This window comes from Phyllostomus discolor, chromosome 13, assembly GCF_004126475.2.
Source record: "Phyllostomus discolor isolate MPI-MPIP mPhyDis1 chromosome 13, mPhyDis1.pri.v3, whole genome shotgun sequence".
In the NCBI taxonomy this organism is placed as follows: Eukaryota; Metazoa; Chordata; class Mammalia; order Chiroptera; family Phyllostomidae; genus Phyllostomus; species Phyllostomus discolor.
This window is the reverse complement of record NC_040915.2, coordinates 55,961,959-55,985,771: the sequence shown is the minus strand read 5'-3', so window position 1 is coordinate 55,985,771 and position 23,813 is coordinate 55,961,959. Positions and strand designations below refer to the sequence as shown.

Here is a 23,813-nt window from a genome sequence, read left to right as displayed (position 1 = left end):
TGCTTTGGCTACTTAAAGTCTTGTGATTTCATACAAATTTTAGGATTATTTATTTTTTTTTGAAAAATGCCATTGGAATTTTGATAGGGATTTTATTGACTCTGTAGCTTGCTTTGGGTGGTATGAACATTTTAACAACATTATTTTTTCCAATCCATGAGCACAGAATATCTTTACATTTATTTGTGTCATCTGAATGTTCACTCTTTCATTTTCTTAGGTCTTTTTTTTTAAACTAAAGTAAGTAAATATTTTATTTTACTCTTTCAGCCATGAGGTTCAAGGAAATTCAAGTTTGGAAATTAGAAATAATACCCAAATGTCAACCAGGCCATCTTTAGAGGTTGTGTAGAATCAGTGGAATGTGCTTGCTGGAGTAAATTTTGGCATTTTCAGTTTGCCAAGCCATGTGTAATATTTTGTCTAGCCTGTGTAGCAATTTCTGTGGTAACTGTCCAGCTTGAAGAGAATTGTCAGAATCATGAAGTCTAAACAACTGAATTGTTTACAGTACTCAAAGCAAAATAGTCAAGAACTCTTGGTTTATCACTTAACTAGTAAATCAAAGTAAATCTCATTAGGCAGCACTACAAATATCCCTAATCACTCCTTTATTTGTTCACTTATTCATTCATGCATTCAGTGAACATTTATGTAACAAACACCTACTGTGTCTCAGGAGGTACCCAGTTAAATGCTGGAGTTATAAAGATAAAGGCACATACTCTGCCCTCAAGGAACTCCCAGTCTGATCTCCCAGAGAGATATGGAAATGATGGTGTATTATGAGAAGTGCTGATAGCAAAAGTCTGTTCAAAGGGAGACCTACCATGAATTCATTCTACTGCAGTTTCCATGGTACAGGCATGTGACATTGCTCTTCCTCTCCAAATTAAGAGCTGCTTACATAGCTTTAATCAGTCTTTTCGTTCCAATGTGACAATGCGGTTCCACAGCATTCTGACAAGTCACCACAGATCCAGAAATGGTTACCAGGTTCCCACTTCTGAGCACTTAGGGGACACACAGTTTGTCCTTGCAGAGGTGGTTAAACACTGCTAACTCTCATACTTCACTCACTCAACAAGTAGTTATTAAGGAGCAATCACGGGCTCACCACTCCTAGACTCCCTCCAAGGCTATCCAAGTGGGGACTCTTCCCTTGACATATGCCCTCAAGAGTTGGACTCATTTGGTGAAACACAAGTTTGTGTCTGGAGGGTACATGAAGGAGAGTTCCTTCTCTTCTAACTTTCAAATGCAGGCCTGAACATTGCAAGGCATACTTCTGCTGGGATGCCTGGCTTTTTGTTTGTCATGGTGATTTGGGCAAAAAGGTGGAGTGTGTGGGTCTTGCTTAACAAAGGACCTGACTCACAGCCCATAGGGCGGGCAACCATCCAGCCACAGGCATTAAAGAAACAGCAAATAAATTGCCCTCGGCAGCCTCTCTTTTCTCTCTGGGACTTACGTTCTCTTTAAATAAAATGAATTTGAGATTTGAGTTTCAGCTTCTGAGTCTGACTATATATATATATATATATAAAGTTATGCCAGTAACAACACAAGGTGGTTTTCAAAATGGTGTTTTTAATGATTTTCACAGGTTGGCTTGCAGAGGTTTAGTATTAAGTGAAATCTCCTTCCCGTAATCCTGCCTTCCACGAGTGCTCACTGAGACTCACTTTCTCTCCTTGCTCATCTAGCAAAGTCAGCAACCCAGAATCCAGGGAGGTGTTTCCTGTTAGTTGCTCACCTCCATTTACTCTGTTGTAAGGTTTTTTTATCTCTAATCAGTGTTGCTGAATCCATCCCACCTAAAATTATGCCCACTACAGACTGTCAGTCAGCAGTAAGGGAAAACCTCCAGCTCTTGTGAGCAAGGAGGCTGAGCAGGACTGAAGTTCAAAACTGAGGTCTGCTGTGTTCACTTAGAGTTAATGTGTATGGTGGTATTAAGGCTTTTCAATAGAAACATTTTGCTTAGTTGCTTAGTTCATCTAAAAAACAGTGTCATAGTGTAAATTTATTATCTAAATCTTGATGATCACTATAAATTGAATTTTACAAATGCCCTCATGATACAAAATTATACGGTTCATTCTCTAAAAGTGATATTTAAAAATATCCCCTGATTTTACTTTTTTTAAATAAATTCCTCATTTAGTGTAATTCCAGAAATGATTATGCACAAAGAAACAACAAAACTGAATCTGTACAAAAATAAGAGCTCTCCCCTGGCTGGTGTAGCTCAGTGGACTGAGCGTGGGCTGTGAACCAAAGCATTGCAGGTTTGATTCCCAGTCAGGGCACATGCCTGGGTTGCAGGCCATGGCCCCCAGCAACCGCACATTGATGTTTCTCTCTCTCCCTCTCTCTCTTTCTCTCCCTTCCCTCTCTAAAAATAAATAAATAAAACCTTAAAAAAGAGAGAATCTGAACTGTTAAAAAAATAAAGAGTAATCTAAATAATTAAAAAAATAAGAGCTCTCCATTTTCCATAACACCTTATCTTTTGTGTAATGAATTTGTGAATATAAAAAAGTGTCAGTTTAGAACATTGTAAAAACATTGCTACACTGTCATAAATGCTCTACATTCTCTAGGAAAATACACCTTTGGAGATAGTACAACTATTGGGAATTCTTAATGAAATTCAAGTCCTGCATGTGCCGCAGATGCCTGCTTCAGGGCAGCATTCAAACCCTGTCTGCCCCCTTTGCCACTTCTAGAAATTGTCTGTGACTTTCACTAAGATAGAATTCTTCTTTCTTCATGTGTCATTGGTGATTTCTGTGGATGTCCTTAAAGTGACACTCTAGAAATCCTAGATAAATGTTATGAAGTAGAAAATAGAACCAAAGGCCACTCACCGCCCATTCACAGATCTCACTCACCATGTGATATGCATAATCCTTTTCCTTTGGATTCCACTCCAGCTTGGTTATGGAAATTTGGGAAGCATCAGCAGTCATGGGGATGACAGCTCCACAGGACATGGCAGAGATGGCCATCCCTACCTGGCATGTGGAGAGGCTCTTCCCCTGGGGACACGATTTGTAAGAGATGATGGATTGCAGGAGTGTGTACACCACACCGCAGACAAAACCCAAAAGGGTGCTGCTGCCATGGGACACTGGGACAGCTGACTCCTGGAAATTGGTGACAGTGCCCATTCTGAGACATCCCACCAATTCCAGAGCAAAGGACACCAAATTAAAGACAGCAGTGCTGAAATAGCTGGGTTGATCCCACTTTTCTACTATTTTGTATCTTGTGTACATCATGGCTTGAAAGAGAAGTTTATCATAAACCCCAAATACCACTGTCTGAAGGTGTTGTTCCTGTGTCACCGATGTAGGGGAGGAAGGGCTTGACATGCCTGGAGAGCATGGCGACCATGTAGGAGACGTGTGACCAGGTCACTGGAAGGAAGGGGACGAAGTCCATTCCCTTCAGGGAGCACAATGTCCTGCCACCCAGAGCGTGCTGCGCACAGCTGGGCTGGGCACCAGGCTTCTCCATGGGGCAGGAGGGAGGAGGCTCCTTGACAGTGGAGGCAGGCCTAGCCACACTTAACTATCTTTTGAATAAAACTGACATTGATAAGGTCTAATTTATTAATGTTTTCTTTTATGAATTATGCTTTTTTGTACTATCTAATAATCTTTGCCCACATGGATCCTGAAGATTTTCTCCTATGTTTACTACTGTAGAAGTGTCATAGTTTCCCTTCTATGTTTATGATCTTACTTCAGGTTAATTTTTGCGTATGGTACAAAGTAAGATTGATACTAATATTATTCCACCTGGACACCCTGGCACCTTTGTCAAAAATCAATTGACCACATATTTATAGGGTCTATTTTTGGAATCTCTATTCTGTTCTATTGATTTATTATGTCTCTCTTCTTGTGCAACTGTCACACTGTCTTGATTATTGTAGCTTCACAGTAAGTCTTGAAATCAGGCAGTATAAACTCTCCAACTTGTTTTCCTCTTTCATAATTTCTCTAACTAGCCTAGGGTCTTAATATTTCCATCTAAAATTTAAAATTAATTTCTTACCAATTTCTACAGAAAAGTTTATTGGAATTTTTACTGTAATTACATTTATTCTGTAGATTAATTTGGGTAGAACTGACATCTTGACAATACTGAGTCTTTCAATCTATGAATATGAATATGGTATATCCATTTTTTAATCTTATTTAATTTCTTTCATCAATGTTTTATAATTTTTATGTCTTACATATTGTTAAATTTATCTTTAATATTTTGGGTAATATTATAAATGATATTTGAAATTTTTAAAATTCCCAATTGTCAATTGCTAGTATAAGAAATATAGTTGAGCCCTGGCTGGGTAGCTCAGTTGGTTGAAGCATCATCCCAATATGCCAGGGTTGCAGATTCAATTCCCCATCAGACCACATATAAGAATCAACCAATGAATGCATAAATGTGTGGAACAACAAGCTGATGTTTCTGTCTCTCTCTTGAATCAGTTTTGGTTATCATGTCTCTCAAGGAATTTGTCCATTTCCTTTTTAGATGTTACTTTATTGGCATAAAACTGTTCATATTATTCCCTCACCATTCTTTTAATGTATGTAAGATCTGTAGTAATGTGCCCTTTGCCATTCTTGATATTGGTAATTGGTGCCTTCTCTCTTTTTGTCTTAGTGAGTATGGCTAGCAGTTTACCATTTTCATTGATTTTTTTTCAAGAAACAGCTTTTTGTTTAATCAATTTTCTTTATCTTTTAAAATTATATTGATATTTGTTCTTATTTTTATTATTCCTTCCCTTTATTTACTTTGGGTTTACTTTGCTCTAATTCTTCTATCATTGATTTTGGACTTGACTTCTTTTCAGTATTTGAAGATATACATTTCTCTTCAAGCACTGCTTTAGCTGCATTCTACAAATTTAGGTATGTTATGTTTGTATTTTCTACTAGTTTATATGTATTTTCTATGATCCTTTTTGTTTATCCCTTGACTCATGAATAGTGTTTTAATTTAAATACTTCAGAATTTCTGTAATAGCTCTTTGTTACTGATGTATCATTTAATATTTTAATACATTTATTTTTAATTGTAAAATATACATAATATAGAATTTACTATTTAAATCACTTTTAAGTGTGTAGTTCAGTCACAATGCATTCACAATGTCATGGAGCACTCACCACCATCCATCTCCTGAACTTGTTCATCTTTCAAAATTGAAACTTTGTTCATTAAATAATAACTTCCCATTTCAGAATGTGTCTTCTGTTGAGTATTGTTATAAAAGCTTTTTATTTTTAATTTAATTAAATTTTTATTTTATAATAGCTTTTTAAATTTGCTTGTTTGCTAATTTCACCATCTCTGTCTTTTGGGTTATATTAATTTAGTTTTCATCTGGTTATGTTTTACATTCTGCTTTTTTTCCCACAATTCTGGCATTTTTAAAACTGGATTGTGGACATTATTGATGTTTTCCTATTGTGTTTGGATTTTGTTGTGTTTACTTAAAAAGGTTTGCCTGCATTCTGTCTGCATTCTAGCAGGCAGTTATTTACAAATCTGTGTAGTTCTCTCTTCTTTGGGTATCTGGTTTGCCACGTTCAACTGCCTCAGTCTTCCTGAACTCTGACCTCTGACTCCTAGTTAGCAAGACCTCTCTGTGCTTTGTTTTGGATTTCCCTCTGTGTTCTGTGCCCCAGAATGTTCCTAGTAGGCAGAAGGTCCTAAAAGGCAGAATGCATGCTATCAAAGGGCTCACCTTATTTGTTGCCCTTCTGAGTCATTACTGCTTTTTGCTGTCTGTGTCCATTGTCTAAAAAGAGTTGTTTCCTATAGTTTGGTCAGTTTTCTACTTGTTGCAGCAGGGCATAAATGTGGTCTTTGTTACTTCATCATGGTTGGAAGTGGAAGTCACCACTGGTTTTAATGTAGTTCTTAACACCTTTTTAGGTGTGGTAAATAACATAAGATCAAAGATTTATTCTAGTAAATCTGTGAAGATAGTCTGATCTTTTTTTGTTGCCTTTTAACTAGTGTCTCCTAGTTCTGTGGTAATGGTACCCATGGTGGAATGATTCCACACTATATGTAGAAAGAAGACGGCACCTGGAAAGACTGAAGATCACTTTGCCACTGTCTTGTTGTGTGTGTCTTCAGACTACTCAGACTATTCAAATACCCATTTCTTTGTCTGTAAAATGAAGGAAGCACGTTAGGCTGACCTAAGATCTGAAGTTGTTTTTCAGTTGCAAAATCCTATAGTCTGTATTATATCTATAAATGTCACTGCAGATTGAATTCTAAGCTCTGAAAACCAGTTAAGCATTATTTAAAAATGAAAAATATGGGTCTGTCTCTGGCAAAGTTTGTTTCTTCTCTTTTTAAAAGACTTTATTTATTTATTTCTAGAGAGAAGGATAAGGAGAAAAAGAGGGAGAGGAACATCAATGTGTGGTTGCCTTTCATGAACCCCCAGTGGGTACCTGGCCCTCAACCCAGGCATGCGCCCTGACTGGGAATTGGACTGGCGACCCTTTGGTTCACAGGCCAGCACTCAATCCACTGAGCCACTCCAGCCAGGGCAGATGTATCATAATTTAACAGTCCTCCATTAGTGGATTATTTTATGCTTTGCTGTTATATTCAGTGTTATAATGAGTATATTTACTTGTAATTTTTATATTTACCTTAGATTATTATTTGTATTTTAACCTAGCTTATGTTGTGTTTTTTAAACCATGCATAAAATTTCAATTTTTATGTATTTTGATTTATTAGTATATGATTTTTTTTATGTTTGTGAGTCTTTCAAACATTTTTTGAAAGGCCTTATTTAAGATTTAAAAGATGCTTACCATTATTTTTATGTTTACATTTTTGATCAATATGCAATTTATTTTGGTGCAAGAGGATTCATTTTTATTTTTTTTTCCAAGTTGGCTACCCATCCATCTTTTCCCACTGATACACAATTTTATCTTTACCATGTCCTAAAATTTCATATATATATTTGGATTATCTCTGGATTCTCTTTTTCATTGATGTATTATATCTGTCTGTTTTTATATCATAACCATTCTGGTAACAATTATAGCATTATAATGTAAAATTTGTAACTATAGTTTAATATCTGAATTGGCTAGTACTCCTTATTCTTTTTTTCAATTATCTTCCCAGTTTTACTTGCATGTTTGTTTTTTGTTCACTTTTGTTGTCTAATTGATAAGTTCTGTTGTATTTGGGGGGATTGCATTATATTTATAAAACAAAATAATTCTAGATCAAAGAATTGATATTGAGCCTTTCTATTCAAGGTCAGATAGACCATTATATTTGTTCAGCACTGTACAGTAGCTTTAAGAGATTTTATCATGTGGACCTTCTACTCTTCTTGATAACCTGATTTTTAGGTCATTCATCTTTTTTGTTACTCCTATAAATGAATGATTTTCTCCTTTATACTTTCTAAAGTAGTTGCTTATATTTTTGAAGGCCATTTGTTTTTATGTTAATTTTATGGGCTTTTAAAAAATAGCTTCTTTAGTTCATTTCTTTGTGTTTCCATGAATTCAACCATGTAACTTTATTTCCTTCTTCTAAATTTTTAAACTTTTATTCTCTTAACTAATTGCATGGACTGTTACTTTTAGAACAGTGCTAAGTAATTCTGGTGATAGAGAATATGTTTTTGGCTTTTTCCTGATTTTGTTGGGAATGCCTCTAGAGCTTCTTTATTAAGTATGATGCTGTTTTTTAGGATGAGATCTATATAAATATATATGAGGTCTGTCCAGAAAAAGTCCAACCATTGTTAACATAATGAGAATGGTTTGCACCACATCAATGTAACCTGGCAGTCAAATACAGTGGGCTGGAATGCACATGTGTGAACATGATGACTTCACTGTACTAGTCTGTGGGGGCAGTAGGTGCTGTTGGGTAAGCATGTGTACTGTGTAGCCATCACATTCAAAATGACTGAGCCAGTAGAGCCATGAGTCTGCGTCAAATTTTGCATTAAACTTGAACATTCCTCTGCAAAAACTGTTGGGATGATTCAGGAGGCTGCATATATGGACAACTGGTGATTGGCAGCTGCATCATGACAATGCACCTGCTCATGCATCATGTCTTATGCAGAGTGTCTTGGTGAAACATCAGATTACCCAGGTGACTCAGTCCTCCTACAGCTCAGATTTGGTGCCCTGGGACTTCTGGCTTTTCCCCAAACTAAAATCACCTCTGAAAGGAAAGAGGTTTCAGGAGATTCACAAAAACATGACAGGACAGCTGATGGTGACTGGGAGAACTACGTGAGGTCCGAAGGTGGCTACTTTGAAGGGGACTGAGGTGTCATTGTGCTATGTGCAATGTTTCTTGAATCTTGTATCTTCTTCAATAAATGTCTCTATTTTTCATATTACATGGCTGAATACTTTCTGGACAGACCTCATGCATCTCTTATTATGTTGAGGAAGCAGCTATATCCTTTTCATTAATTGTGATTTTTAAAAATTTCAGACTTCTACTCTTTTGTGTTGGTTACATGTTATTGGTATTTTAATTTATGTGTCTCCTGCTTATTTATGTATTTCAGTTTTGTTTCCATGGATACTTTAGACATGTGTTTAAACTATTTTGTTTAAAGTGGTTTGTTTGAAAATGAAACAAAAAAATCAACTCATGGAGGGTGTTACAGAGATTAGAAAGCAAATAAATTCATTTCCATTGATAATAGACTGATAGATTTGCAAAATCCCTAGCATAGTGTGAATCAAAATGTTCCTGTATGATGTTAACATATTACAGAATTATGATATATGAACTTTAAATATTCTGTTTCTGTTTATATTGACTTTTTTAGCTAACTTATTTGCAATTTTTAACATACTACTCTTGGTACTACCATATGCATATTTAATAATCTGCTTATGATACCAGTTCATGTAAAAGGTAAGAACCTTGCAATAGTCTAGTTCTGCTTACCACCATCCCTAGTCTTTGTGATATTGTTGTCATATATATATAATACCATACACTATAAACCTACAAAAAATAGTGTTTTAGTTTTTCCTTTAAAGTCATGTTTTTTAAAGAAATTGAGAGAAGATACATTTTAAAAAATTTATTTTGTTTTTGTCCTCACCAAGGGCATTCTTTTTGTCATTACTTTTAGAGAGAGCGGAAGGGAGAGATAAACATCGATGTGAAAGAAACATCGATTGGCTGCCTCCCGTACATTCCCGGGCTGGGGATTGTATTTGCCCAGATCGGGTTGGAGTCCACACCCTAGGTATGTGCCCTTGACCTGGAATCAAACCTGCAACCTTCGGTTACAGGAACCATTCTCCAACCGAGCCACACAGGCCAGGGCAAAAAAGAAGATGATTTTTATATTAACTCATAAATTTATCATTTCCTGTGCTGTTCATTCTTTCCCAAAGATGTGTTTTAATTTGGTATCTATTCCCTTCAGACTGACAAACTTCCTTTAGAATTTTCATGGGGAAGGGTTGTGGATGATAAATTCTCTCAATTTTTATTTTTCTTAAAAATAACTTTTTTGTCCTAATTTTTGAAGAATGTTTTCACTGAATTTAGAATTCTAGATAGTTTTTTTTAACACTTAAAGATATTCCATTTTTTCCTGGTCTCATTGTTGCTTATATGAAATCTTCCCTATTTCAAACTTCAATATCCTGTTCTTTCCCAATCAGTACCCTAAATTTCAGATGACAAGCTTGGTGAGACTATGAATTCAAATATTGTCCTCATTCAGCAACTCATACAATTTTGTGTTTCATTTGTAGCAAGATCTGCTGTGTGTCTACAAAGAATAAGAGTCCTTTAGGACTGTCATGGAAGGCCTATGTCTCAGACCATGACTTGAGCTGAAAGCAATAGAATTGAGTTTGTCATTTTTCTCTTATAGTTGTCATTGTTGTAATTGTGAAATTGTGCTGTCCGTTGGCCACTTGAGCCCCGTAGGCACTTACTTCAGTTGGCACTTCGTTACAACCACAGGTGGTGTTTTGATTAACTTTGATACCACTGCATTCCATGGGCTATTAGTATCCTATTTCTCATTGGCAAGGAGCTCATACTTCCCTCGAAACCAAGGGCCCAAACAGATCAATCCCAGAATCCCATTTTAGGGCTCTGTTTCCTTGGACAACACCCTGTAGCAATTCTGTATCAGTCTGGGTTGAATCAAGAGACTGGGATTTAAGCAGGGGTAGTTTAATATAAAGAATTATTAAGCTATGATTACAGTGTACCTATGATTTAAATGAATTCTCTAGAGTAGCCTAAGGTTTAGGGACAGTATCCAAGAAAAGACACACTTGGAAAGGTGAAGCTTCCCCAAGCCTGGAGACCTTGTTGGAGAAGGTATACCGTAGTTTGTAGCCATTGGGTAGCAGAGAAATTCCTGGTTTGCCTGGGCCAAAACTGGCCTGCAGTTTCTAGGCAAGTGTGAAGCAACTATTGGACACAGGCAAGCTTCACACTGGTCACCTAACTCTGGTAAGGAGTCATATGGGAATGCAGGGGAAGGGAGCACCAGTGCATGCCTGGGGCTTGGAGTACAAACCTCCAGGGGAAGGAGCAAGCAGGGGTTGTGACATCTGCATGGTCAGGAGGCCTAGAGTGTTCAGTATCTGTGTTGAGAGAGCTGCAGAAAGGTAATTACCAAGCTGAGCTGGGGGCTGTCTGGGAATTTGTTAAGGGACTGAATGTTCTTAGCACTTGGCTGGAGCAAAGTGCCACCAGATATCCCCATATTGACACGACTGATGTGTGCAGTAGCCAGAAAAAAAATCAGGAGTGCCTCTTCCTCCTGCAGTGGTCCTCTAGCGCCCTCTACTGAGAAAGCTCAATATCAAGTTTACTGTCAAGGAGAATTCCATGGGTTATGGCAGAGCAGGTATTGAAGGGTGAATTTAGAGCTTAAAGACAGTAAATTAATGACAAAAAAATTCATCCTCTAACTCCTCAGGCCAGTAAGACTGTGACTTTCTGTCTGAGTCCCAGCTGCCCTTGCGCTGTGTGGACTCCGAATGTTCTCAGACAAAAAGCCATGTACATGGAATTCTTGGCAACTGCAGTTCTCTTCTTTCAATGGTTGACTCCTTTCTATCTTCTGTCTGATTTTGGTTGTGAATTGCCTTTAAATAGTTATTTTTAAAATTTTGTTCATCATTTACAACATTTGTTTTGGGAGGGTTTATATAAGCTACTCTGCCATGGCTAGAAGTGGAACCTGTATTTTTATTATGGAAAGAAAAATTTAAGGTGGTGAAAGAATATTTGTTAGAATAATTATATCTAACATATATTGAACATTTACCATGTATCAAATGGGATATTTTATTTCAGCCTTAATACTAGACAGTAATTATTGCTAGTAGTGTTTCAGATTGAGGATATTGAAGCTCAGAGAGTTCCTTATTTTACAGAGATCATATGGCAGAGCTAGTAGTTGGGTGCAAATGTGTCCCACTCCACAGTGCATGTCCCCTTACCTACAGATGTGAGAATGAGCACAACTTTGCTCATAGTGTTGGTGTAAGAAGCCAAGAAAATGTTCTCTAATTAGTGTTTTGACTAGAATTCCAGTCTCTTAAGTGCAGAATGGTATACCATCTCATTTTTGTGATTAATTCTTATGGTACATGGAGCATAGTAGATGTTTGCTAAATCGGACTCATTTCAGCCTAAAAGCCATACAGATGTCTGTAAGTACTATATTATGAAGTTATTAATTAAAAATGCTTTTAGGGTTTAAACAGGTCTCTTAATGCTTAAATATGTTGTTGGTTTTCAGATTTACTTTCATGTTCCCATGAAGCTTTAATTAGTACTCAGAATACAAGTAAGAATCTCCATTATATTCACAGCATCCACACAGACTCCATTTGTAGTATTAATGTCCTCTTTGCTCAAGACCTTATGGAATTTAGATAATCCAACTACTTAAACATTTTATTTATAAAAGAAAAAATGTGTTGTATAAATTTAAGTGTTTTCCCTTCCTCAAAGTGATCCTATTTTTAATTTTTTAAAAAAGATTTTATTTATTTATTTTTAGAGAGGGAAGGGAGGGAGAAAGAGAGAGAGAGAAACATCAATGTGCGGTTGCTGGGGGCTGTGGCCTGCAACCCAGGCATGTGCCCTGACTGGGAATTGAACCTGCGATACTTTGGTTTGCAGCCTGCGCTCAATCCACTGAGCTACACCAGTCAGGGTGTCTATTTTTAATTATTTAAAAAAGATGTAAATGTATTTCTGCCTAAAGGGTTTGTCCTAGAGAATAACAAATAAAAATAAAACTTTGGATTAAAAACTTTTAATAACAGCAAATTTTAGTTACAGATTATTTAAAAGATACATTGAGTAGAAAGAAATGTTACAGGTAATATAATCCCCCAGCAATAAGCCCTCTAAAGATTTTTTTCCTATGATATGTCTTGAACATTTTTTCATGGCAATAGGATTTTTGGAAAAATATGATTTGGAATGATTAAATACTATGTCCGTGTATGCGCGTATTATAATTTTACTATGATTTATTTAACTATTTTTCTATTTGGGGACATGGATATTGTTTCCAATTTTTTAACATTAAAATAATACACGAATCTTTGCCTGTGCTTATTCTTTAGTATAAATTCCCAGAATTAGAATTACATGGTTAAAGAGTGTTATAATTTTTGTGGCCAACAATATGTAATTCCAAATTGCCCTCCAGAAAGGCTATACTAATTCATATTTTCAGCAGCAGCATATGAGAGTGCTTATTTCACCATGCCTTTGCCAATGCTGGAAGTAATAATTTAAAAAATAACTTCATATTTTTGGTGAGGTAAAGAATGGTTTCTTTGTCAATTTGTGTTTCTTTGATTTCCAGTGAAGGTAACATTTTGCATACAGTTATTGGCTACTATTAATTTTTTAGGGTAAATTACTTATTCACGATCATTCATTAACCTTGGAAACAACTTTTTAAAATTTCAAAGACTATTAAATTGTTTTAATGAGGGTGAATTTTGATAAAATTGAAAATTATTCAGCATCTGCTTCTTCACAGTCTTCCTCTTCCAGGTTTTTCTACTAAGTACTATTTTGCCTTTATACAGATTTAAGAAGGCAGAGGAAAAGTGGGAAAATGTGAGATAATCAATGTAAGGCTCTTGGTGTATTGTGCTTGGCATTTATTAAGCACTTTATAAAAATCATTAGTATTGCCATTGCCTTTATTGTTATTATCATTAAAATGTAGTGTTTCCTATTGGATTTCTTCAGGTCCTACTTTTTAAGATTTTGGCTATTTGTGTTCTAGAGTCAGGCAGAGTTGGCTTCAGTTTGCTGCTTTACTACTTACAGATGTGACTTTCAACAAATTACCAAATCTCCCTGAGTTTCAGTTTCCACCTCTTTAAAATGGAAATAATTGCATTTATCTCACAGGTTTCTTGTGAGAGTTAAATGTGAAAATGCATGTAGTGTTCAGCTCCATGCTATCACATTGTGAGTGACCAACAAACCAATGCTGGTATTTGAAAAAATATTCTTCATTTAACAGGATAAATGCCACCAATTTTGTTTTCTTACTAAAAGGAGCTTTCTGAAAATAGTATTTCCATCAAAGAAGTAACTTCAGTAGAGGGAATTTCAGAAGTGTGGCAGGTGGTAAGGGGAAGTTTTTTGAGTAAGGAGCACTGTTTGGTAGGGTGGAGGAAGCCGAGGGGAAGTAATCATATTTTTGAAAAGGAAGAAGAGAACTCACTAATACATAGTAAAATTTCATGTGAAAGTTCAGTTATTCTTAAGCTCAAAGCTCTGACCTTTATAGCTGCCACTGTTGTGGCTCGTTTTGAATGGTTAAAGCGTGCTCAACAATGACTGTGTAGATGGGTAGGAGAGGATTAAAAACTATTGAATAATGCCATCATTAACTTTTTATTTTCCTATAGCAGATCCTTTAGGGAAGTGCCTTACTAATGAAGCTAGTAAGACTGATTTATCTTAATGTAGATTTTGTCATAATAGGTTATGATTAGTCTCCATTGTTCCCTGACACATAGTATTGCAGACTTAAAAGTTTTTTATTAATAGTGGTTTCTAGAAGGTATAGGGACACCGCCATATAAATATCACTTGGCTGGTAAATTCTCATTCTCCTGTGACTCAACAGACTTCAGGCTTTGGTAAATTATAAGGAACTGAAACAAATTAAAATGGAGGGACAAGATCATCATTATTTCATTCCTTGTTAAATATTAATATGATTTGTATAATTTGTGTTTTGTGGCTTTCAGTTAAAGGCAACTTTTCCAATTCTTTGTGATTTTATTTGGCTTTAAAACTTACACTTTTATTTTGTCCTGTTTCTTAGATTTCCAATTGGCTATCTTTATTAGCCAGACATTTTAATTGTTTACTTTTCTGATGATAAAATAATAAAAAAATTAAAATCATTGTTCTTTTTTCTTCACTTTACCTAAATTGTTACTTAACCTAGGGTAAATTGCTTAAGTGCTTCTTAAATTTTTCTCTAAAAATATCCCTAAAGACAGAGTCTATTACTGCTTCTTGGAAAGTTTGGTCAGAGCAGGCTCTTGTGACTAGATGAATTCTTTTTTAAACTTAGTGATGTGGACTTTGTTTTTCACTTACTCCATCGCATATGGGTGTTTGTGTTAGTAACAGATGACTCAGGCTTTTTTCCAGTGAGCGAAACTGATGCTGCAGGATGCACCATGTCTTTTCTGTGGTTTTCTGGGGTTTCTTGTCTATCACTGCCTCTTTGCCAAGAAGTTCTCATATCAGTTTGGGAAGGACTGCTTACAGAAGGTTGTTTCTACCTTTTGGATAAAAAAATTTGAAGGAGGGCCTACTAGAAAATTATAGAGGATCTTTTACAGAGGTTTCATCCAGAACTTGCCTTGGGTCACATTCAGGCTGTTTAGTCTTTTTCTTGCCTCCTCTAGGGCATTTCAACAATAGGCTTGGCATTGAACCATGGCTCCACTGTTTTCTTTGTCAGCTATATGATCATGAATAAGTCACTTAATCTTTCTGAGGGTCTGTGTCCTTGTTGATACAATGGGAGTAGTGCTGCAGCTGACTCGTCAGGCTATTTCAAAGCTAGATGAGACAATGCATGTAAAGTGCCAAGCCCATAGAATGCACTCAGTGACTTCTCCTCCTCGCCTCCACCTCCCCTGGCTTCCCTTTGAGAGTCCAAGAGAGCACAGCCAGAGCAAGTTCTGCCTTGTCGAGGTGCCTGAAGGGTAGAAACCTGTGACTGCCCAGGTGGAGTTTTGATGATCTCAGTGCTACACAGAAGAATGTCTTCTGGGGTCCGACCAGTCCAGTCTCTGTGGTGGCAGCCGATTCAAGCTGTGCAGGTTTTCTGTTTTAAATGGGCTCACACCCTCTTTACTGAAAAATTTTCTGTTAGTAACAGGAAACACCCAGATAACCTGGCTTTCAATAGCACGGAATCAAATGGGAATGAACACACCAAGATTTACCTGTGAGGTCTCCTAGCAAACAGAATGGGAAGGCCCCAGTGTTTCTGAATTGTCTCTTTGGATTTTAGAGTCGGCAAGCCTCATTAGGGTTATAGTGAGAAAAGATCTGTATAAATGTGTCATGAGGTTAAACCGAATTATTTATTTTAGGATTAATATTCTACACACCTGAGAACAGGGAAGGCTAAGTGCCCTTTTAGTGGCACTGAGCAGCTTCATATTGTACCTGCTTTGTTTTTGACATCATTTTAGGCACTGGTGATATAGCAGTGAAGAAACAGACCTAGAGTCTGTGTTACTGAATTTTCATATTTATACATTAGTTGGAAAGACAGACAAATAAAATAATATAGATTGTGAAAGATGCTGAACAGTCAATACAAAAAGTGTTAGAGAGTAACAGGAGAGACCTAACTGAGGTAGGGTAGACATTTCTGAGATTACTTTTAACAGGAGGCCTGGAAGCTAAGAAGCATCTAGCTTTGTGAGGAGCCCGAGCATGAATGCTTCGAGGTGAGAGAAACTGTGTATTCTCTGTACTGACAGGGGCTCCAGATTGCCATATAGTGCTCAAGAGGCAGAGTTGTAGGAGATGAAATTGGGCAGGCAGGGGCAGAACATATAGGAGCTTTATTTTAAGATTAGTAGGAAGCCATTTAATGGATTTAATTAGGAAGTGGCATGACCTGATTTGCATTTTTAAAAGGTCACTCAAAGCTACAAGGAGAATGGAGTGTAAGGGGACCAAAAGTGGAAATGGCGAGATGTGAGGCTATGCTGGTGTCTCAGTGTCATGTGCTGATACCTTGGAATTTGGAAGTAGCATTAAAGATGGAAAGAAGTGCAAGTATAGGCAATAAATTTTGCAGGTAGCATTTATAGGGCTTGCTAATGGAATATTGCTGTAAGGAGAAGGAAGAAGGCAAAGAGGACTTAGAGTTTGTTTTGTGTGTTTTTTTTTTTTAAGATTTTATTTATTTATTTTTAGAGAGAGAAGGGAGGGAGAGAGAGAGAGAAACATCAATGTGCGGTTGCTGGGGGTCATGGCCTGCAACCCAGACATGTACCCTGACTGAGAATCAAACCTGCGACACTTTGGTTTGCAGCCTGACTTGGAGGTTTTTATACTTAGTACCTGTTGGGGAGGAACAGACTAGTGAAGGACACAGACAAAATCAGGGGTTCTCTTTAGCACGTGTTAAGTCTGAGATACCTCTGGTATCTCAAGAGGGGGTATGAAATAGGTGATTGGAATCTGGAGTTCAGAGAATAATAGGTCAGGGCTGGAGATTAAAATTAGTGTGTAAATGATGTTGAAAGCCACGGGGTTAGGTGGAATCACTATGGACCATGCGCAGTTTAAGCAAGAGGAGAGGGCATAGCATTGAGCCCTGTGGGACCCCTGCGTTTAGAGATTGAGCTGAGGAACCAGCAAAGAAGACGGACAGGAAGCTGCTAGTGTGATGGTGCAAATGCTGGAGAGCACAATGCCATCGAAGCTGAGAAAGACTGTAATTTCAATAAAGGGTCACAGTCAGATGTGTCAAAGGCAAGTGAGAGGTTGAGTAAGATGACTTTAGAGAAGCGACCATTGCGCTCGGCAATAGGGAGGAATTTTTGACTTTGGCAGGTGGTTTCTATGGAATGGTTTTGCCAGGCATTATATTCATGTGAGGGGGGTGGGGTTTGAGAAAGTTGGGGGTTAACCAAATTGGGTGACAGTATTTTGGGTGGGGTATACCTGTGAAGGGAAGCAGAGAAAGGGATGATATTTAGTATTTTACATGCCTAAGTACTGTACCTGACTTTATCCCAAATGTGTGAAGGAGGCATGAAGGTCACATTGTTTTAAAAAATGATTTCATACTGAGAGGAAGAGGGGAGAGAGAAAGAAACATTGATTGGTTGCCTCCCGTATGCTCCCGTATGCACCCGAGGATCCAACCGGCCACCTTTTGGTGTACTGGATGACGCTCCAACCAGCTGAGCCACCTGGCCAGGGTGGGCACATTTTTTTAAAGCTAAATTTCAAGTTAAAAACTAACTATACACGGGTCTTTAACTTCAGTTTTAGCTCTTTGTCAGAACGTGAAAAATAATACCTGCTGCTGCAATCTTTTCTGTGTAAATTATTCAGATTTTATTATTAACCAAGGAAATATGATACTGATTTATTAGAAACCTAGGTAGATATTCATTTACTCTACATTCTGGTAAGTTTTTGCTCTGCTTGCCCTATGAGCCATTAAAAGAGATATTTAAAAATTTCCACAGTAATTGTGAATTTGTCCACTTTCTCATTTCAGTTTTGTTTTTGTATTATATATTTTGATATGTTATTGGGTTGTGTTACTGGGTTTTTCCACGCTGGGTGCTGGCCCTGCCCTGGTAGAGGCCAGGCCCTTTCTTGGTTCTGGACTCATGCAGGAAAAATTTCAAGACAAGTCCAGGTGAAAATGAGATTAAGTTTATTAGAACTTGGGACAGTGAGGCAAAGGGTGGGCCTCTAGAGACAGGATGGGGGTAAGCCTGGGACCAGCTGTCTTTACCCATTGCTCCCCTGGGTGCAAGTCTCATCAGGGCCCTTAGAGCTTAGGATAGAAACACCAAAGTACACATCTGAGGAAAGGGTGGTACAGGAGCAGATTCAAAGAATAGCTTGGGCTGGCCTTCTTTGTCATGAGGATTTTATCTGTTTTCTGTAGTAGGTGGGAATTTTAGGGGAGGTCCCAGGAGAAGATTTCAATATTCATTAGATTTCTGGGTGTGTTATTTAGTATGCTGATGTAATAACATTTTCTGGTTAATTTTACCTTTATCTTGGATTAGTCTGGCTCTAATAGGTGTTTTGTTATCTATCTCCCTAAGGTGATTTAAACCTCCTGCTCTTAGATATCTTTGTTTAGTGAAGCTAGAGTCTTGTGGTTTATCAGGTGGCTGTCATTTACCTGTTTCCTTATTCTACTTGCCAGGGAATTTTCCTAGTTTCTTAGTAATCTGCCTCAGATTGTATTAGCTTTGGCTGTGTAACCACCTCAGAAATCTTTGGCATGTAGCAATAAACACTTATTTTTAGCTCGTGGGCCTGGGGTTGACTGGGTAGATCTACTTCAGGCTGCAGGTTGCATTTGGTTTTATGTCATGTATCATTGATTTGCAGCCCCTGCTGATGGAGTAAGGCTGTCAGGGCATTCCCTTCCTATGGTAGATCACTTAGCACAAGACTCAGTCATAACAGTGCAGATGCATTTAAGGCCTTTGCTTGTGGCATGCTCCCCGATAATGCTCCCCATTGGCAAGATACATGGCAGGCCCAACATTAAAGAGAGGGGAGAATACCTTAGTGGGATGAAGAGTAAAATTTACATGTTCTGAATAAACATTTTCCAGTCTATCATATGGGTGTATATAGATTTAGAATTGTGGTATCTTCTTACTGGATTAATTTTTAAAGTTACTATAAAATGTCTCTTGTGATGCTACTTTTGTTAAAGTCTTACATTCATGTAGCTATACCAGCCTTCATTTAGGTTGTGTTTAAATGTTATATCTTTTTCTATCCTTGAACTTTTGATCTTTCTGTATCTTTATATTTAAAATATATAACTTGTAAGTTACATAGTGGGTTTTATTTCACTTTTGTCAATAACAGCTTTATTCACATATAGTTTGTATACCATTATATCCTTTTTAAAAACATTATTTCTTTTTAAAAAATATTTCTTACCTTTAAATTATAGTTGACATACAATATTATATCAGTTTCAGGTGCACAACCCTTTGATTAGACATTTATATAACTTATAAAGTGATCACCCTGATAAGTCTGGTACCCAACTGACACCATATGTAGTTATTATACTATTACTGACTATATTACCTGTCCTGCACTTTACATCCCCATGACTTCTGTAACTACCAATTTGTAGTTCTTAATTCCCTTACCTTTTTACCCACCCCACCAACCCCTTTCCTCTCTGGCAACTGTCAAAATGTTCTCTGTATCTGTGAGTCTGTTTCTGTTCTGCTTGTTTATTTTGTTCTTTAGATTCCACATATAAGTGAAATCATCTGGGATTTGTCTTTCTCTCTCTGACTTATTTCACTTAGCATAATAGCCCCTATGTCTATCCATGTTGTTGCAGATAGTAAGATTTCATTTTTTCTTTTTATGGCTGAGTCATTGTTCACTGTGTATATGCACCACTTCTATCTATTCATCTGTTGATGGGCACTTAGGTTGCTTCCCTATCTTGGCTTTTGTAAATTATGCTTCAGTAAATATGTGGATGTCTTTTGGATTTAGTGTTTTGGGTTTCTTTGGATAAATACCCAGATGTGGAATTGCTGGGTCCCCCTTTGTCTCTTGCTGTCGCCTGTTTTTAAGTCTGTTTTGTCTGGTGTAAGTCTTGCTACCCTAGCTTTTTTAAAATTCCATTTTCTGAAATAACATTTTGTATCACTTTACTTTCAATCTGTGTGTATCTTTCCATGTGAAGTGAGTCTTGCAAGCAGCCTATGTAAGAGCCTTGTTTTGTAATCCATTCAGCCACCTATGTCTTTGGATTAGAGCATTTAATCCATTTGCATTTAAAGTAATGGTTGATAGATATGTAGTTATTGTGATTTTATTATTCATATTTCTTATTCTTTTTTTTCTGCATTTTCTTCTTTTTTTAAGATTTTATTTATTTTTAGAGAGGGAAGGGAAGGGTGGGGGAGAGAGAGAGAGAGAGAGAGAGGGAGAAACATCAATGTGCGGTTGCTGGGGGCTGTGGCCTGCAACCTAGGCATGTGCCCTGACTGGGACTCGAACTTGCGATGCCTGGTTCACAGCTCGTGTTCAATCCATTGCGCTACGCCAGCCAGGGCTCTCCTTTTTCTTCTTAAAGATCTTTTAACATTTCTTGTATTACTGGTTTGGTGGTGATGAACTCCTTTAGCTTCTTCTTGTCTGGGAAATGCTTTATCTGTCCTTCAGTTCTAATTGATTCCTTTGCTGGGTAGAGTAATCGTGGTTGTAGCTCCTTGCTGTTCATCACTTTGAGTATTTCATGCCAATCCCTTCTGGCCTGCAAAGTTTCTGTTGAGAAATCAGCAGACAGTCTTATGAGAGCTAAGTTGCAAGTAACTACTGTATTTTGCTGTGTATAATGTGTACTTTTTCCCCAATTTTTTTACGCGAAAAATAAGGATGCGCATTATACATGGGTAGTACCTGAAATACATTGTCTCTGTTCTTGTGTTTTGTAATTATTTGTTACATAAAATTTCTTGTACCATAATATATTAAAAAATAAATGTTAAAATTTCTTTATAATACAGAAAACCAGTATCTAAATAGAAATAAAAATTGAATTAAAAATTAAAACAAAAGATTTTTTTCCTGAAAGTTTGGGCCAAAAACATGGGTGTGCATATGGCAAAATATGGTAACTGTTCTCCTTTTTGCTGCTTTTAAGATTCTCTCTTTGTCTTGAACCTTTGGCATTTTAATTACTATGTGTCTTGATGTGGGACTCTTTGGGTTCATCTTATTTTGGGATTCTCTGCACTTTTTGGACTTGTATGCATTTCCTACACTAGGTTAGGGAAGTTTTCTAACATTATTTTGTTTTAAATAGATTTTCAATTTGAAATTTTTTTAATCCTCACCCAAGAATATGCCCATTGATTTTAGAGAGAAGGGAAGGGAGGGGGAGAGAGAGGGAAACATCAGTGTGATAGAGAAACATCAAATGGTTGCCTCTCATAGGTGCCCTGACTGGGCGAACCTGACTGAACCTGCAACCTACGCATGTGCCCTGACTGGGAATTGAACTCTCGACCCTTTGGTCCACAACACAATGCTCCAATTAACTGAGCCACACCTGCAGGGTGGTTTGCAATTTCTTGCTGTCTCTGTTCTCCCTCTGGCACCCCATGATGCAAATGTTGGTATGCTTGAAGTTGTACCAGAGGCTCCTTACACTATCCTCATTTTAAAAAATTTATGATTTTAGAGAAAGAGAGAAAAAAGGAGAGAATGGGGGTTTGGGGAAGGGAGAGAGAAACATCAATTTGTTTTTCCATTTATTTATGCATTCATGGTAGATTGTTGTATATGCCCTGACTGGGGATCAAACCCACAATCTTGGCTTATCAGGATGATGCTCTAACCAACTGGCCAGGGCTACCCTCATTTTTTTATTCCTTTTTTCTTTTTGCTGTTTTGATAGGGTGTTTTCTGCTCCCTTATTGTCCAAATCCTTGATTTGATTCTCTGCTTTATCCCCTGTATTGTTTATTTCTATAAATGTGTTCTTCTTTTCAGTCAGCGTATTCTTCATTTCTAACTGGTTGTTTTTGTTTTTATCTCCATTTTTATTTCCTATTTCTTTGTTGAAGTTCTCACTAAATTCCTCTACTCTTCCCCTAAGTTCATTGAGCATCCTTATAACTAGTGTTTTGACTCTACATCTGGTAGATTTCAGGTCTATATTTTGTTTGGTTTGTTTTCTGGAGTTTTGTTCTGATTCTTTCATTTGGGCCATGCTTCTTTGTGTCAGCATATTGACTGCCTCCCATGTTTGTTTCCATGTATTAGGTAGAGCTGCTGTGTCTCCCGGACTTGGTAGAGTGGCGTTATGTAGTAGGTGTCCTGTAGGGTCCAGTGGCACTGCCTCCCTAGTCACCTGAGCTGGGAGTTCCAAGCGCACCCCCACAATATGGACTGTGTGCACCTCCTCTTGTAGTTGAGCCTTGATTGCTATTGGTATATTAATGGGAGGGATTTACCCCCAGACTGATTGGCTCCACGGACTGGCCAAAACCACTTTGAGGATCTGCTATGCAGAGGCTGATCGCACAGAGCAGCTAAAATACTTTAGCGGGATTCAGGTACCCTTGTCTGCATGTGGAGGTGGTTGGGCCTGAAACTGTTCACTGAGTAGGCTTACTCTGGGGCCTCCTGGATGGCGCAGGCCAGGGTCATCTTCTGCCTGTCCCCTGCCTGGGCCACTAGCATGAGCTACAGAAGGATATGCAGATGGTGCTGGGCTTGGAGGTAACTGGTAGAGGCTAAGCTGTGAACCAAGGCCAGCTGCTAGTAGCACTGGGCCTGGGGCCACTTAGCAATAGATACAGGGTATGCAAAGATCAGATGCTGCTTGTTTGAGAAATTCTAGGAAAGTCCAAAGAATGAGCCAAGAGAGGCCATTCATGTGGAAAATCCATTGGAAAGGACTTGAATGGATCTTTAGGTTGAATGGGATCTCAGGGAATCACCAGCATAGGGCTACATTGTTAGTTAGGTTAATGGAGACTCAGATAGGAACCTGCCCGCAGACTCTGTGAGAGGAGGGCCCAGCAAAAGAACAATGGCCTCTGCCAGCATTTCTGTCTGGGAGGAAGCTACCCCTCCGGCTCTCATCTTGATGCCAGACAATTCAGTTCCTCCCTGTTAGTACCTGGTGACTGTCGAGCTGCTGCCACTGGAGCTTAGAGCTAGTGTGTCTGAGTAAGTCTGTGTGGGTCCTTTAAGAGGAACTCCTGGGACTATAGCAGCCCCCTCTTACCTGCAATCTCCGCTGTTTTTTTACAGCCAGAAGTTATGGGGACTTTTCTTCCTGGCACCAGAACCCTGGGCTGGGACCCCTGACTCATCAGGGGGGACCTCTGTAGCCAAGAGATCCTTCTGATTTTTAACCAACACATGTGGGTATGGGACCAGCCTTTTCTCAGTCTCTTCCCCTCTTACCTGTGTCCCTGTGGCTTCTTCTTTATATCCTTTGTTATAGGACTTCTGTTCAGCTAGATTTCAGGCAGTTTTGAATGATAGTGGTACTGCAGTTTAGTTGTAACTTGAATATCATTGTGGGAGGTCCTGAGTATCACATCTCCCTATGATATTGCCATCCTGACCAGAAGGGCCCATTATATCTTTGTAAAGTATATTAATGCAGAGTTTTTCAGCATATTTACAAAGTTATGTATGCATTATGACTAATTACAGGGTATTTTGTTTCATTCAAAAAAGAAATCCTGTACCTGTTACCAGTCATTCTCCATTTTCCCCGTGTCCTTGAACCTCCCAGCTCTGGGAACTACTAATCTTATTCTTTATGTATTTATCTGTTCTGGACATTTTGTATAAATAGAATCATACAGTATCTGGTCTTCGACTTCTTTCACTTAGATTGTGTTTTAGTCTCATCTGTATTTAGGATATAATAGGGCTTTTTAAGTATTTATTTTTTGTTCTGCTTCAAGTCATTTTCT

The 23,813-nt window shown here is 37.8% G+C and overlaps 1 protein-coding gene and 1 pseudogene across 2 annotated transcripts in view; one reads left to right on the top strand and one right to left on the bottom strand.

Moving 5' to 3' along the window:
• Window positions 1-23,813, top strand: part of TTC28 (tetratricopeptide repeat domain 28) — a 558,547-nt gene that overhangs the window by 73,005 nt on the left and 461,729 nt on the right. The gene's annotated exons all lie outside the window — the stretch shown is intronic.
• LOC114509307 lies at window positions 2,484-3,889 on the bottom strand (annotated as a pseudogene).